Source organism: Ceratotherium simum, chromosome 26 (genome assembly GCF_057802395.1).
Source record: "Ceratotherium simum simum isolate JZ-2026a chromosome 26, ASM5780239v1, whole genome shotgun sequence".
NCBI classification, from domain to species: domain Eukaryota; kingdom Metazoa; phylum Chordata; class Mammalia; order Perissodactyla; family Rhinocerotidae; genus Ceratotherium; species Ceratotherium simum.
In genome coordinates this window covers 29,455,834-29,476,157 of record NC_141925.1, presented here as the reverse complement: position 1 = coordinate 29,476,157, position 20,324 = coordinate 29,455,834, and the positions used below count along the sequence as shown (strand labels likewise).

General features: G+C 41.7%; 1 protein-coding gene across 7 annotated transcripts in view; it reads left to right on the top strand.

Annotated features, from left to right (window-relative positions):
- Positions 1–20,324, top strand: part of AUTS2 (activator of transcription and developmental regulator AUTS2) — a 1,117,069-nt gene that overhangs the window by 157,820 nt on the left and 938,925 nt on the right. The gene's annotated exons all lie outside the window — the stretch shown is intronic.

Below are 20,324 nucleotides of genomic sequence, written 5' to 3'. Positions count from 1 at the left end.
CCACAGTGTGCTCATGGCTTCTGGACATTAATGCCTGCCCCCCAATCTACTAAAGCACCCAGAGACCTTTCTACATGTACCCATAAGTTTTTCTTTGATAATTTGCGTTTCTGCTCTATGACCTTTTTTTAAAGAGTAATTTTTCCTATAGCTTTAACAGATATCTGAAAAAAGGGGAGTGGTGAGAATGTGGATTTGGGGTTCCAAAGGAAAAAGTACTTGACTTTAAGACACTTAGTTAAAAACATGCATTGAGGGCTGCTAGGTCCCAGGCAAAGGGTTGAGCACTGGCAATACGGAAGTGATTATGCACTGTTTCTGCTCAGGGGGTTCACAGTCTAGTGTGGATGATCCGTGCATGAGTAGGTGGTCTCAGTGCAGCAGTAGAAGGGGCACATGGTATGCTGGTAGTGCAGAAGATGCCATGTTAACTATGTGGGTCAGAAGGTGAATGTCTAGGAAGATTCCTCAGTCAAGGTGGGTTTGGAGGACAATGCGGAGTTTACCAAATAGACAAGAAGACAGATGACCAGGGCAGAGGGACAGTGGTGTCTTAGGAGGAGAAGGAGCTGGGGATCCAAGCCAGAAGCCAGGATTTTTTATTTTGGTTCCGCCTCATGCCTGTCTGCCATGTGACCAAAGTTTTTACTGAGAAGGGAGAGAAATGGGGGATCCCCATGTCTCCCTCCCTTTTGTTTAGCCTAGGAAGGTGGACTGTGTCCAGCCTCCGGATAACTGAGGCTCACAGAGCCTGAAGTATATACAACTAGTTAAAGTCAGATCCAGGTTCAACTCAGACATTCATATTAGCCCAGTGCATTTATGCAGCCCTACATCCAAGTTGTTACTCTGTGGTGTCTCTGATATTGAAGTAATTCCTTCCCTCATTCATTCAATAAATGTTTACTGAGTTGGTTATAAACAACTGTACAGTCTGCCAGAGGTATAAGGGCCTTCCTGTCAGGGAATTTAAGACTATAAGGTGGAAATTAACTTTGAAAATATAGGCTGGAATCAGATTATGATAAGCCACACTAAGGAGTTAGGACTTAATGATTTATACCTCTCAACCCAGAGAGGATGCCAATGAGTTTCAGAATTTATAGCCCAAGGCAAATCCTTTTTGATTCCTGTGTTCCTTGACTTTATTTATTACTATAGGATAATATTTTGGTGTGTTTGAATAAATTTTAAAAATACACGCATAAAGGTAGGCTTTATAAACCTTGCATTGTGAGAGAGAGTAGAGTATGTAAAATTGTGGGCTCTGAGAGCCAAGCAGCCTGCTTTTGAATCCTGGCTCCACTATATGAGCTGTATGACGTTGGGCAATTTACTTAAACTCAGAGCATCTCTTTCCTTATATGGGAAATGATGATGAAAATAATACCTACATAAAAGTTATTATAAGGATTAAATGAGCTAATGCAAATAAAGTGTTTAGTAAGGTGCCTGGTATGTAGCAAGCACTTAGTAGGTATTAGCTGTACTAATTGGGGAGTTGTGTAATTGAGCCCCTCAGTTGATCTAATTTTTCTGTCATGCCCTAGAACAGTGTGGCAGTTCCTGAATCTGTCGGCACATCAGAATCATCCAGAGAGCATTTTAGAATACGCAGCCCAAAGATTTCCAGTTCTGCCAAGACAGAGTGGCCCCATTCCTCCTACATTTTCCCCTTTAAACAAAAACCTTGGACATAACAAATTAAAGAAGCACATGAAGTCTCTGAAAGGTGGAAGGAAGAGGGTGGGCTACCTACGACTTGGGGACTTGAGGAATGATGCAGTGGTTTGCTTATTGCTTATTTGCTTATTATTTGCTTATTGACTCCCATATATTTTGGACAGAGTGCTGTAAAAACCTCCAACCCAGAATCACCAGGATGCACAGACAAAAAAACCTTTAGCCAAAGGCCTGGGGAAGAGGTGGGCTAACAACAGAAAAGCTTTTTGGCAGTACCCTTTCTACTACAGCCAAACACCAAGGGAAAAGCCACACCCCACATCCCCATACCTCTCTACCCTGCCATTTCATCTGGGCCAAGCAGGAAGTTGATCTTTCACCCTACCCCTTGGAAGCAGGTAGTGCACTTCAGTTCCCCTGCAGGGTGGTATCAGCAGAAGTGAGCAGGGTGCTGATCTTCCTTTTCCCTCTGGGTGGAACGTGGCAGTGCTTGGGGACAGTGTCAGCAGGGTCCAGCTTTAGGCTGAGCGTCCGCCCCCACCCTGAAGCAACAAAGCATTATGAGTCAGCCTTCTGCTTCCACCCTCCCTGGTGGCAGTGGGGCTTAGGGGAGTCTGATCTCACACCCTCACTTGGAAGTAATGAGGTAGTGCTAGTCAGTGCTTCATTTTCCCCAGGAAGATGTCAGTAAGGCCAGGCAAGGAGCTGAACTTCCATCCTACCACCTGCAGCAGCCGAAGTGCCTCAGTGCTCTAGGTTTGCCAGGGTAGTGTTGGCAGGCCTAGAAGGAACCAGAATCTACATACCCACCCAGTCCTCATGCTGCATTTCAACAGGTGTACTGCCTGCTAAATGAAAATGTCCAGGATACAATCAAAAATAACAAGAACCAGGAAAATCACAGCATGAATGAGAACAGTTAATAACAGACACCAACACCGAAATGAATCAGATGTTGGGATTCTGACAAGAATTTGAAAGCAGCCATCATAAAACACTTCAACAAGCAATTATTGTTGTTATTTTTGAAACAAATGAAAAAAATGGGAAATCTCAACAAAAAAGCCCACCCTGAGGGAACTTTTTGGGGTGATGGAAATATTATGTATCTTGATTATCATGTATACATTTGTTAGACTCATCAAACTGTATACTTGGAGTGGGTACATTTTATTCTAAGTAAATTACACTTCACTAAAGTTGATTTACAGTAGTACATGGGGCCAGTCTTCATCCTGGGAGATTCTGGTTCAGTTAGTCTAAGATAAAGTCCAAGAATTGTTTTTTTTTTTCAGGGAAAGATTTGCCCTGAGCTAACATCTGCTGCCAATCTTCCTCTTCTTCTTTTTTTAATTTTCTTCTCCCCAAAGCCCCAGTGCATGGTTGTATATCCTAGTTGTAAGTTCTTCTAGTTCTTCTGTGTGAGCAGCCACCACAGCATGGCAGCTGACAGATAGGTGGTTTGGTTCCGTGACCGGGAAGCAAACTCGTGCTGCTGAAGTGGTGAGAATGCCCAGCCTTAACCACTAGACCGTCAGGGCTGGCTCAGAATATGTTTTAAATTAATGCCCCAGGTGATTCTGATGCGGCTGGTGGTTCTCAGGAACTCGTGATCTCTCCAGAGTAATCTAAGCTAGTTGTGAATTCTTCAGAATATAAATCTGTTAGCAATCTGTGCAAATAGAAACTTGTTCTGGTAAATTATGAATTACCAGATAAGTACTTGCAGAATAAACAGAATACATAATTAGAAACCATTAAGCATATTATCCCCACATGGAAATAATTTTTTTGTGTTTTTGTTGGGTAATGTTGTAAAGAATGTTACACGGTATCCTTAGAAGCTGTAAATTGTGATGCTGGGTCTTAAAAAAAAACTGGACTATGGTGTGTTTTTGTTTTTTCTCCCACTTAGCCACACCTTTCTCTCCGTTCCTTTTCAGGGCATTATCTTCTTGTTGGCTGATAACAGGATGGATTCCACATTTGCTTGTGTGAACTGCTGTTGCCTTGGACAGTCATGGTTTTCATCAGTACCTCTCTGGGGGTGGTGCTTTCTGTCAACATCCTGTTCTCAACAGAGGCTAGGAAATGATTCCTAATCCAGTCATCACAGCTTTTAAGCCTCTCCCATTGGCCTCACTTTAACCTAATGGCTATCATATTTCCTTTTATGCTAGATTTTTTAATCCTGCCAAGGAAACCCATGGGTTCTCCCCCACTGGTGGGCCACTTGCAACCCAGGTCCCGGGTGAGTCAGGCCTCCTTACATTCCTTACTCTCCTCCTTGACATTAGCCTGGTCTGACTGGTATGCTTAGATGAGTGTAGCAAAGTGGCTAAGGCTGGATGTGAGTGGGTGGGGGAGTTGTCTCTGGGAATACTTTCATCTCAGGGCACAACTTTCAAAGCAACTGGATCGTTTGTCCTGGAGCAAAACTAGTCAAAGCTGCGTCGGGAGTTGGCTGCCTGTGTCTCCCACCTTGGGCAGGTGAGCTGCCAACAATCCTTTCTGGGTGCTAGAAGGAAAGTCATTTTTTGAATCTGGTACTAGATTTAAGCTGAGTGTCAGGATGTTATTCCTGATAGCTTTTCTGTTTTGACACTGCGCCTTGGAAATACCCTGGGTCTGGTTTCTCCGCTTTTAAATAATAGATGCTCTGAGATTGGTCCTTGATAGGACACCCCCTCTCCCTCTGAGTTTACTATGGGATTCTCCTGGTCTAGCCAGAACTGGATCTGGTCCTTGGGTCACTCTCATGGTGTCCAGCCTTCCTAAGTACTCAGTACCTACTTAGCTGATCTTCCTTTCTGTTGTATGTTTTTGTATATGTGATGGTTACAGTCATCAGATGACTAATATTAGAGGAGGTCAGACACAGTTATAGCTTCTAATCGTGTTGACCTTTTGGTAAGGGAATTATTTGTGGGGAAAAAATACACGTTAGGAATCTTCAGTCTGCATTAGGAGGGATGACCCTTAAAAATGTTCACATGATAGCTGTCTCCAAATATTTATGTGGATTGTGGTTTCTCCAAATATTTATGTGGATTTTGGTTTCTAAGAGGGAGTAGTTTTGTCTTGCGTAGTGTAGAACCAGGACTAGTAATAGGAATGAGTAGAGAAACATGTTGTGGCCCCGTTTCAGCAAGAGCGTTCTGACAAGGCTTTCCAAAATGTAAATAGTAAGTCTCATGTCACTCTGAGGTATTCAAGGAAGGTCTGGGTACAGTAGAGAAGGTGTGGATATCAGGGAAATTCTAAGAGTATTTTCAAATTTCATCCTCTGTTGTTCTTTAAAAATTATATAAGCCATGAATTCAACTGTGGAACCATTCCTGGCTAAAGGTCTAACTAGCTTGTTCAGTAAACCTGGGAGTTAGTAGCAAGGAGTCTCTCTGTTTCCTCAGGCAGCCCTGGAGACTGTGAGACAGCAAGGCTGTGTTTGTGTCTCTTCCTACCTTGCCTTTGAGATGCCTACATTGGTAGTACCCTTCCCTACCCCTGTCTGTTCTTATCATGTGTGGTGTGCATAGCCATTTCCAGCATCTCTTTTTGTTTGACCTATGCAAGAAAGCAGCCAGGCAACTGACCATTAATCTTTCCTGGGACTGAGGCAAGCAGTTTCCTCTGGAGTGGGCCCCCATTCTTGTTCATGATGAGGCCTTTTTCTCTTTTTGGCCTTTACTGAGGCCAAAAATAAACCGGGAAAGGGGTAGTTTGAGTAAGCATCATAACCTCTCCCCCATCCCCCTACCTCACTTGCCCTTCTGTGGTTAAAACAACTCTGTGTCTGTCTGGAGGAATCATTAAGGCCCAGTCTCTAAAGGGAAATCTAGAGGTACATGTCTTAGTTTAGCTCATGGGCATTTCTAGGTGACCCCAGCAGTGTGGCCGTAAGTGAAACAGCGAAGACTGCCAGAATGTGAACATTTTAATAAGTGAGGGATCTTCTCCCCCATGCCACTTCTAATTGGTCACTCAGGGGTTTCTAGTCCTAAATACTTAAGTTTTCTGGTTGTGTTTTGGTATGTGTGTATGTGGTACTGATAGTCACTTACTGGAATAGTTGTGTTTTTCAAATTGTATCACACAAGTGTCTTTCTAAAAGACGTTTGTACACTTCACAGTTCAGTGAAAATACTTTGGTTTGATTGAAGATGTTGCTCCCAGGTCCTGGGAGAAGCAGCTAACATTTCTTGAGCAATTCCTATGAACATTTCCCTTTTATGTAGACCATAACATAACATTTTCTTAGAAAGCTGGGGTTTAGAATAAAGCTCTGTAGGCACTACTCTAAGGCCTTTGAGGTTTGATGCCTAAGTATATTTGTATCCTTAATGATTCCCAGCACAGGGCTTTCCTTTCAATAGGTGATCAGTAAGTGTTGAATTTTGTTGAAGATAAAATTGCTTTCAAATGATTTTTGTTTCTTTCTCTTAAAAAAGTAGACGTTGGAGAAAACTTGCCACTTGAGGGTAATTGCTACTAAATCCTGTCTTGTAACACAATGAAAGGAAAAGGATTTTGGATGGTATGGGGAGAGCTGACTGATGTGGTGTGGGAGGGCATTTGCATTTCTTCAGGTGTCTGGGGACAGAGCATTCATGCCAGTTCATGTTGGTCCAGGGCTCTCCCCTTTCTTCATGGAGGGTGTGGGTTGTGTTCCATATGGAGGCTCGATGGATGGTAAGCCAATAAATGGTAATGAAGCACCTACTGGTGTAAGGCATAGTACTGGCTACAGAGATACATAGAAATAAATTGAAAGTACAGTTCTTGCCATTGAGGATCTTATCATCTAGTTGGAAGATGTAAATACATTTAAAGTTAATTCATAGTTAATTCATAGGATCCTTAGATTGTCTAATGTAGTGGTTTTCAAACGTTAGTGTGCCTCAGAATCACCTGGAGGGCTTGTTAAAATATAGATCGCTGAACCCCACCCTCGGATTTTCGCATTCTTTTGGCCTGGGTCCTGAGAATTTGCATTTCTAACAAGTTCCCTGATGATGATGCTGGTCCAGAGACCATACTTGGAGAAGTACTGGTCTGATGCAGTGGTTCTCAACCTTGGCTGTAGGTTAGAATCACCCAGGGAGTTTAAAACACCCATGCCAGGACCCCACTCTAGACCAATTAAATCAGAATCTCTGTGGGTGGGACCCAGGCATTTTTTTTTAAAAGCTTCCCATATGGTTGTAATATGCAGTCGGGTTTGGGACTCACTACTCTAACACATGTTGGGGATGTAGAACTTTAGGATTCTGAGACAGATGATGTTACTGTGGACTGTAGATGTGTGGACAGATCATAGGAAATATTTAGCCTGATCTTAAAGATGACAAGTGAAGAGAAAGGGATGATTTGTATTCTTATAAAAGTAATACTGTGAACAAGTCTAGCCTGTTTTCTAGCTGTTTCTTGGGACAGGAAATAGATGGATTCCCATTCAGCAAGGGGGTTAGTGAGTGGGACTGAGGGGCTTGTCACCACCATCAGTAACACGCATTCACTGACCACCCTCTCTTCTTCCTGATTTAGATAGAAATCTGTATTTATCCAAACAAGCTTTTATGTGTGTGTATTCGGACTAAGGTGTGGCTGGGGGCCGTGGAATAGTGATAGGCTAAACTTTGGAAAATGACTCTGCCATTTTTACATTTCATCTCTTTAAGCCTCCGTTTATTCATGTATAAAATAAAGTACTACATGTAGTTGTCAGTATTCAATGTATGTGAATACTAGTACAATTTTAGAAGCATTGTTGTGTTCATCGTGAGACCCCCAGAATCTAGCAGTGGGCCTAACACAGTGTCTGCTCAGTGAATCCATGTTTATTGAATGAATCAGAAAGGTGGCCTTTTGTATGGAGTACCTATGCGTTCGCAAGGACAGGGAGGGCTTGTTCCTGAGGAGCTGTACAAAAAATTCCGCCATCTTGTATTTCCCAACTTGGGCAAGAAATATGTTATATTAAAAAATAAAAGAATGTAAATGCCACAAATAAAGCTGGAAACACATTGTTTTAATGGATACTAGTCATAGCTACTTGTGATCTAAAGAAGTCTTTCCTTTTCAGTTCCAGTTGATATTTAGCCACATCAAATTTTAGATGTTATTGTTAAATTTTATTTTTAATTTCATTAATTTTAATTGATTATAAAATAACTTACACTATAAGAATAAGCCTGTGTTTAATTTCTTGGAACTACTAGAGCCTTTGTTATAATACATTTCTTAGGGCTCAGAAGTTAAAAAATTAATATTGGAGATTTGGTGCTTGTTAAAATTTTGACCTCTTCTGTTAAAGCACAGTGGAGTGATGTACAGTGAAATGGCTGTCCTGTGTTGGTGAAAGGGCTATTCTCCATCCACAGGTCCTGGGAAGCATGATGCAGCTCTGGTCTAACTGCAACGTCTGGAGTTTTGGCTCAAGGCAAAGAGGAGGAGGGTGGGTAAAGAAACCGGATCAGACCATTTGATGCTAATTTCACAGGCGGCTGGTCACTGTGTGCCTGCCTGTTGTTATTTATAGAGCTGTAAGTGGATGTAGCTACTACACACAGGAGTCTGAAAGGAAGGTTTGCATCAGGATGGGGAGGTAAAAGCAGAAAGTAGAATGTAGGGACAAATGGTCACCGATGAGTGTCATTGCTGGAGTTAAATGAGATCATTAGTGACTGTCATGATTTCCACTCTCACTTCATTGCCTTTCCTGAATCCTTTTAAAAACAAGCAACAAAGCAGACTAAAACAACCATGGATAGTCTCTCCCTTATTTTTTGTTGGAGTAGATAGGATTTTAATCAGGTTGATTCGCATACTGATTTCAACTGCAATTTAAAGAGCTACCCACAAAGCTATAAATTAATAATTAGAATTATATTTCTAGAGGAATATAAGGACTTGATCATTTCTGCCTACTCCCTCTCCTATTCCCCATCTTACCAACCAGGAAACAGATCTCGCAGGGTTACAAAACCAGCTTAATTTCACAGTTAGTAGTGAAGCTGGGACTGGAATCTGGATCTCAAATCTCCCCAATTTAGCTCTTCCTATTTCTGTCATATTAGTCCCGTAATTAAGGTGTACTTTTCTTTCTTTAAATTCAAGACTTTGTCTTCATAGCCCAGAGGAAGGTTATCCTTTGTTATGGTATTTTCTCAGAATTACTTCTAGAGTTGAAAATGGTTCTATTATTCTTATGTCATACAAGGAAAAATAGTATTAAAACAAATTCTTTCTATTGATAATATCTCTGCATACTACCACCAGCTTAGGAATAATGGCAGTGCCTCTTTGGAGAGAGAGGGGCCTGTTTGGGTCCTGGCACTAGCGTGGAGCACAGAGCAGCAACAGCAGCAGGCTGGGTTAACTGCTGCACGTGGACTGGAGGCACCAGCAGATACCACTTGGAGGGAGCGGGTACTGTGAATCACAACTTGGCCTTGGCATCAGCCCTGGAGACTAGCTCTCCTAAGGAGAACGCTCTTCTTTTGTCCCGCCCTCAGTGGCCTATTGGCAGAAGACTAGAATAATTGTTTGTTTAAAGTTTTACTAGCTAATTATACTGCACAGAATTGACAAGCATCTCTATTAGAGTATTTCCAGTCTCTCAGAGGCGCTTCATCACATTACTTGTAATCTAACCTCAGTGTAGACTGAAATGGCTGGTTTTTGTTTGTTTGTTTTTCTCTCCTTCTCTTCTCACTCGTTTCAAAGGCCACACACCAGGCTCTGGAGAGGGAGCTGCCTGTGGGCTGAGAATTGGCTGCCTTACTCTGGCCAGCCATGTGTGGCTGCTGGGACAAGTGCCTTTGGGTCAGTCATTCTCAGGTTACCAAACCCTGGCGTTGAAGGCCTGCACTCTATGTTGGACACTGAATATGGACTTTCTAGCAGAAAGACTTGTTAATTCCCCATCTGTAAGTGGAGGCAGGGAGATTAACTGCGTATTTCTAAACCTTCAAAATAACCTGGGGGAGCTTGTTAAAAATACCAGCTCCTGGATGCTATCTCGGTAGGTTAGGTACAGTAGGTCTGAGATGGGGGCCAGGTTTTAGAACCTTGCATTGTACTAATTTACTGTCCAATCCTGATGGTTTTTGGATGGTCCCTACCAGAGGAAGATGAATTTCAGGCTACCGGGAATTTATTTGTAGCTACAGTCAATTCTTAATTATTTACCTTGTAAATGTTTTCATTCCCAGAGACCTTTCCCCCAGTGGGTTCCCAGGTTATATTCCTAGGCTCCCTGGTTGCTATGCACTCAGGGACAGAAAGATAATTTTCCTCTTGATTTAAGGAAAAACTAATCAGGGAGGGACATCTGCCATTAAAGAAAAAAAAAAAAAAAAAAGGATTTCACCTTATGGTTACAACCAAGTCTGAGTAACTCTTAGAGAGCATCCTCTATTGGGAAGGAACAATGTGTGTATTGCCTTGTCTTTGGGTGGTTGATTAGGGCCAGCTATATTTCAGCTCTCACTCTTGTGCCTTGCAAGAGGAATTCCCATTTCTGAAAGGTTTTGTTGAGTTACTAAGAATTATTTAAACGGACTCTAAGTATGTTTATCTTAGTAATAAGATTCCAGTTGTATGGGTTTGTTGTGTATCAGCATTGGCTTAAAGTTGACTGCCCTGCCCTGGGCCCTACCTCCTACCTGTTTCCAAATCCACTGTCTACAAGATGTGGTGCTCTCTTGGCACGCCTAGTCCTGCCACGTGTGCCAGGTAATCCCTTTGACCCTTTTAAGAGGGTGCTGCTCATTATTTTTTTGCTTATCACTTGACATCACCAAACCTCCTGTTACTTGCGCCGCTGCTCCTGTGGCTCTCTCCTTCGCCTTCAGGAGAACCTGTTTGAAATACATGTCATCTTTTGGAGATTAGAACATTCACTTTAGAGGGAGAAATGATTTTACACTGGGGACTGTAAGAAGTCAGTTCAGGAGGGATCAGACCTCTGGTGATTTTAGGAGGGGTTTCCACTCTGGTTGTAACCACATGGTTTATACTCAGCTGGACACTGGCCATTTAAGTAGATGCTTGTTCTCCAGTTACAGAGTGGTTCCCAGCTGGCACATTCTCATTGGGATTCAGTTTTCTTGGCCGCTGCTGTTTGTTGTGCTCACACTGATTTTTGAGGCATCTTTCCAGGCTGTTGAGTCTTTTCCAAACAGAGGAGATAGCAGAATATTTTGCCCTCCCCTTCTTTTCTCCTTTTGGCTATGCCGTGGCTATTAGGGAAGGACTTCCTGTGAAATAAAATGAGGGCAAAGGAAAGTAGCATGCCTGTGGCATAAAAATGCTGTTAGCAAGCTTGAGGCATAGCAGAAAGATTGGTCCTGAGAGTAATATTTACTGCCTTTGAACTTTTTTTTTTCCCTTTGCCTGTTTCTGAGGTCTGGGATTTATCCTGAATTTAAGAACGGACTGTTTTTGATCATTTGAATAGGTATCACCATTCAGTAGGGAATACATGTGCAGACTGAGATGTCTCTTAAAGCCAATTTGTAGTATAAGTCATTTGAAATGATTTCTTTAGGCGGTAATGCATTTCTACTTCAAATTCTCTGTCTGGATTTATGCATTCATCTCCTGTTTTACTAGGTGATTTGCTTTTATTATGCTGCCATGACAGCCCCCTCACACCTTGAACTACTACCCCTAGACAGTTGAGCATGTTTTTCAGTGTGAGGAGGCATTGAACCACCCAAAATAACATCAAGTGCCAGCCACACAAGATTGGAAACAAGGAGAGCCTGGATTTCAGTAAAATTTCCCTGCCTACTTGGTCAAGCTATTGCAGAAAACATTACATGGCCCTTTAACATTAGTTTTGGAGAGGCTCGGTTAGATGGATGAATGGAGTCCCAATGGGAAATCAGTACTCAGCTGCCAATTGGAAAATTCTACAATCCTGGCATGATCTTTCCTCTCACAACTTGGAGTACCCAGCCAGAGGACAGCCTCTTCTTCAAGGTCCAGCTGTGTCGTTGAAGAGGAGGAGAAGGAGATAGATGAAGCTGGCTTCGCTTATGCTAGAGCACATCAGTTCTGAGGGTTTTGTTTTGCTTTGACCCTTTGCCTTTTCCTACTTGGGGCTTGGATTTCAGTAAAATTTCTCTGCTGTTTTTGTTTGGGGTGTGAAGGGCTTCTGACCTTGGCTGAAGGGCCTCCAACCTTGGACAGGCTCTGAATAAGTGGCGTTGGGGAGACTCATGTATTTTGCGTTTCGTTAAGAGGAAATGAGCATCTGACTGACCCCAGAACAATGCCAAGGGGAGCTGGGGAGTTGTTCCTTGTAAATGTAAAGGAAGAAAGGAACAGATAACTGGGAGGCAGTGCATGATGTACAGCTGATGACGTCAGAGAATAGGGGATTATCTTTCCATGATTCTCTCATAACCTGGGAGAAGGTGGGAGGAGGAGGCATGTGGCTTGTTGGGATTGAACTCCAGTGTAGAAGTCAACATTCTACTCGTTTAATTCACTGATTTATTGATTTCACAATCTATCTCTTGCGTTCCTACTGTGTGCTAGGTACTATTCTAGGTACTAGGGATACAGTGGTAAACAAACATACATAAAAGGTCCTTGCTCTCATGATACTTAAATTTTAGTGAGGGGGTGGTGAAGATAAATTTATATTGATGGTGGTGGTGATAAATATGAAAGAAAAACAATTGGGAAGCATATGGGATAGGGAGCTATTCTAGTGAGGTCATGGGAGGCCTCCTTAAAAAGGACCATAAAATAAATAAATAAATGACCATTAGGAAAAGTACAGAATTTTTATTACCTAACATACTTTAAACACCTCATTGTTGAAGTTATTATGGAATGTTAGCATGCTCAGAAACTTAAAAGATATTTTAGTCTAAAGTTTTGAGGGTTTTCCAAGGGGCATACCTTCCCTCTTTATCTCTGGCTATTCAGCCTTTGTTAGCTGGATTAGAGTTCATCATTACAGTTGCTTTTAGCGTAGGTTGTGTTAAGACAGTCTTAAATTTTAAGGGTCTACTTTTCATAAAATTGTTCTGTCTGATTGAGAGGCTCCCTTTTACTCCAAATAGATGTTCAGCAGAGTTTGTTGTTGTTGTTTTGTTTTAAACGGTAGTAAGTAACTTTTGGGAATCTAAAATATTAAAGTCCCCTCCACAAAACTGAAGTGAATGATAAACAGTCTGTAAACAAAGAATCCCTTCTGCAGAAGAGTGCTGACAGCCGTAGATGTAACTCGGTGGCTGTCTGACAACATAACCCAGTGCCATGGCTTTTTACTGTCAGAAAGATGGAATGGGGTGGTGCATTCTCTGGACTGCCCTGATAAACACGAGTTATATTTTCTGTCAGTTCCTCTGAAAGGATGGCATTGTATGAAAAGAGAACCCTCATTTGTCATAGCCCTACTGGGTGCTGGTCTCTTTGCTATTGGATCACATCTAATTACATCTATTCCACAAGGCACCCTATCACAGTGGTTTTTAAAACAGCGTTTCTTAACCCATTAGTAGGTGACAAGCAGCATTTTTTAAAACAAGCGGAATCAAATAGATATCAGAGTCTATCACACTCAGTAAGAATGTGTATTGTTTCAAAAAATGTTTGTTTCAGGTGTATGTGTATAGAGATGGGCGCATGTGTGCGCACAGGCCTGCGTTTGTGCACCAGATCCTGAGAATGTATTTTCATTGTGTCATGCATTTAAAAAGTTTGAAAAACATAAAGCCTATCAGATGAGATTTGATATCATTTTATAGATGAGGAGACTGAGACTCTGAAGTTAAGGACATTGCCTATAATCATAGTAAAATTTGAACACTGCTTTTTCTGGCTTTCCACATTTGATCCAGGACATTGCAATTAAGTTTGTTACAGGACTTTCTATATCTGGTGATTTTTCCAAGATTTTAGAGTTCACAGAGACCCTGATTTGCCCCTGAACATTGTGTTAAAGTCAGATTACCGGGCCCAAGTTTGACTGGTTTCTTGAAGTATGTCTGCATGGTCTATTTTCAGGGAAGGGAAAAGAAAAATGAATCTAGTTACTTGTCTTCATTAACGGACAAGGAATATTGAGACGCTCTTTTCCTTTTACAGAAAGACATCCTAGTCCTATCCAAGAGGAGAAACTAACTAGAAGCAGAAGCAGGCTCTCTCTCTAAAGCATTTAAGAAAATCTTGTGTTAGTGAGACCAGTGTCAGTGTGGTGAATGGGTAGACATAGCAAAAGGAACCGCTTCCTTGTGTAAAATGTTTTGGTTTTCACTAGTCAGGCATACTTTTGAACAGACTTCACTAACATTTATTATAGTTACTACTGTTATAACATTTGGCCCCAGTTTTACCCACTTCCCCAGGCTCCTGGGAAAGAAAGAGGTGGAACTTTCACCACTGTTTTACGCAGCTATTTTGGCCTTAAAGGACAGACTTCTCAGAGAGGCATTTTCACTAGCATTCCTTCCCTCTTGCCTATAGTTACTCTTGAATGAATTCCTGATTTGTTCAGCTAGACTTTTTCTTTTTTGCACGGAAGAAATTACTCTTGCTGAAGATGCCAGAAAAATACAGTGAAAACTGCTACCTGCTTCCTTTTCTTCTTCTCTATACTACTTTGTTACCCCACCCCATCCCAACCCCCAATAAAAAGTGACCTTTTGGCCCAAGGCCCTATCTGAGTGTTTTGTGTGGCAGAGCTGTCTCTGGCTGACTCCCAGGATTGTTAATGACTTCCTTCTCTGTCTCTAAATAATTGCTTGAAAAGACAGCTGTGGAGAGACATTGCCCCCAGCTTGCAGGCTCATTAATTCTAGCCTTTTGGAAGAGGGTGCAAAGGAAGGAGGTGGAAGTTACTTTGGCAAGAGTAGCAGGATTGGGGGAAACAAAAATAGAGGCTTTAAGGGAAGGGCAGCACCACCATTTCTGGGATTAGACTTGGAGTTTGTGAGGTCTGGGCAAGCTTCAATCTAAAGAAACTTCGTGTATGAAAGCCAAAATACAGGGAAACAAACCAAGAACTGATTATTCTTTTTCCAAAGTCCTCACAGGAGGGTTCCTCTGGTATTGTTTGAATATAATTTAACCTGTAGGATACTTGGTTTTTGTGCAACTCTTCAAGAACAGAAGCATTCCGGGAAAGTTGGAAAGTCCGAGGACCTAAGAGAAAAGACACCCAAGATTCCCTAAAAGTCAGCCTTCATGGACTTGACTATTATTCATAACTTCTGCTTTTCTCTATTTCAAAAAAGATACCTCTATATCATGTTCCTTAAAAAAAAAAAGGAATAGTTAATCAATACTTGGAAAGGCAGAAGAAGAATTAAATACAACTAGGGAACAAATATTCTAACTGCTATTTGTTTCAGCTCTAATACTTCTAGCACTCACGGTAATAAAGGAAACAGGATTGGGGACTTGATTTTTATTTTTCAAGAGAGGAAAACATATCAGGTTTCTAAGGAGATGCAGACTCTTTCCTGAAAACTAAGTTATAAAAGGAGTTTATGCAATTCTTTAGACAAGGGGCATTAAACAAATTAATGTATAATGCCATCAAAAAAGATTTTCAAGAAGTGTAGAACTCTTAGAGGGGGTGACTTTTTGGTGTTTACTACACAAACATCAAGGTTGCAGCATTAAGGCCACTTTTACAAAGTGCAGCTAGGTGTTTCAAGTTTGCCTTTGTAGTTTCCAATGATGTACCTTGTTACCTGAAAAATAGAATATGTGGGTAATTTCCATCAAAGCGGTGGTTTTCAAACTTTGATACACATTAGAATTACTTGAGGCACTTTAAAAAATATTTATGCCCAGGCTGCATCCCAGACCAATTAAATCAGAATATCTGATGGTGGGCCCCAGGCATCAATATTGTAAAACTGATTCCGAAGGTTAGCCAAGTTTGAGAGGCAGTGAATTAGGTAATCTTTACTTAATATTAATTCCCTCAGCTGGAGTTCTCAAAGGGGTAGTTAAATCTTAGAATGCAGTTATTCCATGTTGTTGATTTAAGGAAGTCCATGTAGTTTATATTAACATTCCCTCAGGAACACTGAAACTTGTATTTGTGCTGGGACACAGGGCCACTATACCTTTCTTGGCCTGTAGGAGTGTTTGAACCAGAACCAAAATATCCATCAAGAAGCAGCTTAGTATCAGCCTTAGCAGACCTCATTGTGGCTGTTGGAGAATATAGGAGATTAGATGAAGTACGGGGTAGACTTTTTCACAGTCGTGGGTCATGTGTTTAAGGGTGCCTTAAGATTACTCTTGGAGGGACTGGCTGCGTGGCATAATGATTAAGTGCGTGCACTCTGCTGCTGGTGGCCCGGGTTCGAATCCTGGGTGTGCACCGACGCACCTCTTGTCAGACCATGCTGTGGCGGCGTCCCACATAAAGTGGAGGAAGATCGGCAGGGATGTTAGCTCAGGACCAGTCTTCCTCAGCAAAAAGAGGAGGATTGGCATGGGTGTTAGTTCAGGGCTGATCTTCCTCACACACACACACACACACACACACACACAAAAATTACTCTTTGAGCTCAGAATTCTTTCTGGCCCTGGATAGGCTGTTTTCTTGGGTGTATGCCAGCTGTCTTGCTAGTGAGACAAGGAGATGTTTATGCATTGCCTAGTTCTTTTTGGAAGTTAAAAACACCTGTCATTGTTAGATTTAATATCTGAACTCCCTGACCCTTACAAAATTGATAGGATAGACAGTGAATGAGTATTTGTTTAAAAGAATTAATTCTTTTATTTTTGAACTTGGAAGAACTGAATATAACTCAAGGTGTTGAAACATCAGAGAATCATTCTTTTTATGTCATCTGGATTTTATCACAGTCCAAATTAAGCTTCTTTGAATACACATTATGTGGGATAATGGAAAGTGTGTATGTGTGTGAATGTGTGTGTGAGAGAATATAAATGAGAATTATCCTGAATTGAATCATAGTAACAGCATATAGTAGGAACCATACTGTATTTCTGGTTGAGAACCATTTCTTCGTTTTGTGGCCTTGGGCAAACTGTAACTTCTGTTCCTCAGTTTTCTCACCTGAAAAATTATAATACCTGCCTCTTAGGATTGTTTTGAAGATTAAATGAGATTGTTCATAAAGCATTTAGAATAGTGCCTAGTACATAGCCAGTACTATTTTAAGTGTTTATTAGAGCATAGTATCCGCTTATCCCACTAAGAATATTCTCAAACTGCAAGATCCAGATGATGCTTTATTCTATAAAGGCCATTAATGGAAATACTTTAACATCCCTAAATTACCTTTTTTTTCTGCTTGCTCAGGAAGTCCTTCTTTTCTAATGAAATTCTTCATGCTGTGCTGTTGAGTCTCACGTAGGATTGCTTGTGCGTTGAGACCCAACTCGGTTCTGTCTTCACATAGCTGAATTGCAGTTATTCCCTCTCTTGCTTTAATTCCTGTATTCTGACTCTCCAGTTGACTTCTTGGTCCCACTGATCTGAACCCACCCCAGTTTTTCCATGCTGTTGAGCAGAGATCTGCTTGGGGCTGATTATGATGGGAGGATGACCTCACAGTTTCTGATGCCATCTTCCAATTTATATAACTCAGCCCTAAGCATGCTTTTTAAAAATAATGGCCCTAAATTACTGACATCTTGTCATCTGCTCAGACTCCTAAATCTTTCTGTGCTCCCTAGACTGAATGGGATCAACTGGAGCAAGATGCCTTTGTGCAGTCCTGCATTTACTGCGCTTGGCGAGTGACCTCCAATAGAGCTGTGCATTCCCTCTGAGTAACATGGGTAATGATTACAGCGACAATGCTGCTATTGTGTCCAGAGGTTTGGGGCTGTAATTTCATAATGAAATTGAAAAACATGAGATTAAAAACCTGAATATAGCACAGTAATTATATTTAAGTGTCACAAATCATCTCTCTGTATTTAGTTAGGTGTTTGAGATTTGGCCTCTCTTTGTGGAGTGCAGTCACGTCGTTTCATACGTCTGCAAAATGGAAGGCTTCTAATTTATGGCTAAAATGTGGGAATTGCTTTCTCTTAATGGGAAGGTGACGAGAATGGTATTGAATTTGAAGGAGCTGGTTTGCTTCATTGACTAGAGTCAAGAAGGGAGGTTGTAGAACAGCTGCCAAGGTAAAGAAATGTTTGGGTCTTTTCATGGTTTAATTCCCAGATTCTTAGACGTGACTCCAGGCTCTCGCTTTAGAAATTAACTGACGTAGACTGGCCTGGGAAATCTCCAGTCCTTCAATGAGCAGAGCAGTCGCAGAGGTATGAATCTTTGCCTTACCTAAGGCAGGGTTTCCCACAGGTAAGTAGTGCACTGGCTGTGCCTGATCCGTTCACTGCCTGAGAACTTGCGTGTAAGTTCTCTGTAAAGCTGCAGGCTTTTTAGTTTGGCTGAGCCCTTGTGGGAAAGGTGTAGGTGGTGGCAGCTGGCAAGCATTCCTAGGGGGTGGGGAGTTTTGGGGAGTTACGCTCAGGGCTGTTCTTTAGTATGAAGTTAGAGGGGAAAGTGGTTTAAGATTAATGCTATCTCCGTCTACTTAATTTCTAGGAAACATCAGGTATAAAATGATGATAGAAGGAAGTTGTGAAAGGGATAATTATTAATGTCAGTCATTTACTAATTATCTACTATGAGCCAAGCCCTTTTTATTACCATCTTTAAATTTCACAGTAGATACTACTATAGAGACATATTGTCCCTATAGTACCTTCTATCCATAAATAATTTCTGTTGATAATAGGCATTACGGATTATCCCTTCTTCACCAAAGCTTTCCTTTCAGATTCTCTGTGAATCTATAAGGCCGAGTATCTGGAGTATCTGAATTGCTTTGGGCCACTATTTTTTGATAAAAGTTTGGTCTACCAGTCACTTGCATTGGGATCACCTGAGGAGCTTGCTGAATCTCTGCATTCGCAGGCTTCATCAACATGCCCTATCCAGAGATATTCTAGTTCAGTCGGTGGGGGTAGGAATGTTTGTGGTCTAGGAATTTGCATTTTGGACAACCACCCCAGGGATTCTTATTTGCAATATATTATGAGCATCACTGCCTTAGGGCCCTCTCTCCCAGGGTACAGGGCTGTTCCAGTGGATGTCTTATGTTGAAATTTGCTCTGTGGAAATGTGGACCTGTTGTTCAGTCCCCTGGTTAAGCCCCTTGGCATCAGGATCTTGGGTGAAAACATGTGCTTTGATTGATTCCATTTCCTCTGGATATAAGGAAGGCTGGGCTTCTTTGCAGCTTTACCCACCCTTATGGATAGGAGAGAGAGGAGGAAGGTCCAAATCTGGTGTTTTCACTCCAGGCCTGCTAGGGAAGAGATAGCCTACCTCTAGCAGTAAACTTGTAACTACCTGTAGTTTCTGTTTCCACTGGAAACTCATTGAAAATTCTAGCACTATTCATGTTTTTGGCAAAATATATAAAAACAGCAATTCAATTTAATTCATCAAACATTTATTAAGTAGCTGCTGAGGGTAAAGTGTTGTGTCAAGGGGAATGGCACAGATAAGTAAAGCAGTTTCCAGCCTCCATCCAAGAGGCTGTGTTCTAATGATGTAGTCAGTCCTGACACAGAACTCTGGCAAACTTAGCTGCAACCTGGCACACGATAGGGTCTTCCAAAAAGTGAAGTCAAAACAAAGCACTATCGGAATGTCAGGGTAGAACAGTTCATTCCAGTTAGGCAAAAGGCTTCTTTGGGGAAATGATCTAGGGCAGTGGCTCTCAAACTGGTGCTTAAGAATGCTGGGGGAATTTTTTAAAAATGCTAGTATCCAGGCCACACCGCCTAGCAATCAGATCAGAATTTCTGGAGTTTGTACACAGGCATCAGTATTTTTTAAGGCTCCCTACATGATTTTCCTGTGCAACCAAGGCTGAGAGCTACTGATACAGAAGGATAAATAGGCTGTCATTGGGATGAGGGATAGGCAGAGAAGGAAAGGTATTCCAAGCGTGAACAAAGGCCTACCTAGAAGCAGCAAAGTGAAAGCTCTAGTTGGAGAATGCCTCTCAACGATTGGAGCATAGGACTCCTGGAGTGAGTGTGGAGGGAAAATTGTGCGAAAGGTAGTATTGGGTTAAAATGTGCTAAAGAATTGGAAGATGTTATGTTTTTGCACTGTTTTTAGAACTCCTTCTCACCTCATATTAAGATGGAGAACAAGGCCCCGAGAACTTCTTGTTGCCCAAGGTACCAGTCAGTCCTGCAGATAACAGGAAGCACGCTTAGTTAGTTACCTTTGCAAGGCTCTTTGCTTAGACCTTCCTTCTCAAGCTTGTGCCATGCTTAACATTTTCTTTTGGCATCTGCTCTTTGGCATTTTTCTGTTGTGAAAGCAAACTGAAGGTAACTTAGGGTCAATGTGGTAGGAAGGCAAGAAAATGGCAGTCCTCCTCCTCTTTTTGCTGGGCTCCTGTGAGGATGACGTGGGAGAATTGCTGGCCATACTAGGGGCAGATGTTTGCAAGTAAAAGTGTGTGTTTCTGTGTTCTTGCAGCTGCATCCATTTTGTGCCTGATTCCATGGAGGACTGGTATTTTATCTGCTTATTGCTGTTTCCAGGAAGTTAATTTGCAGGTGCTATAAATGTGCACGGTTCATATACTTCATTT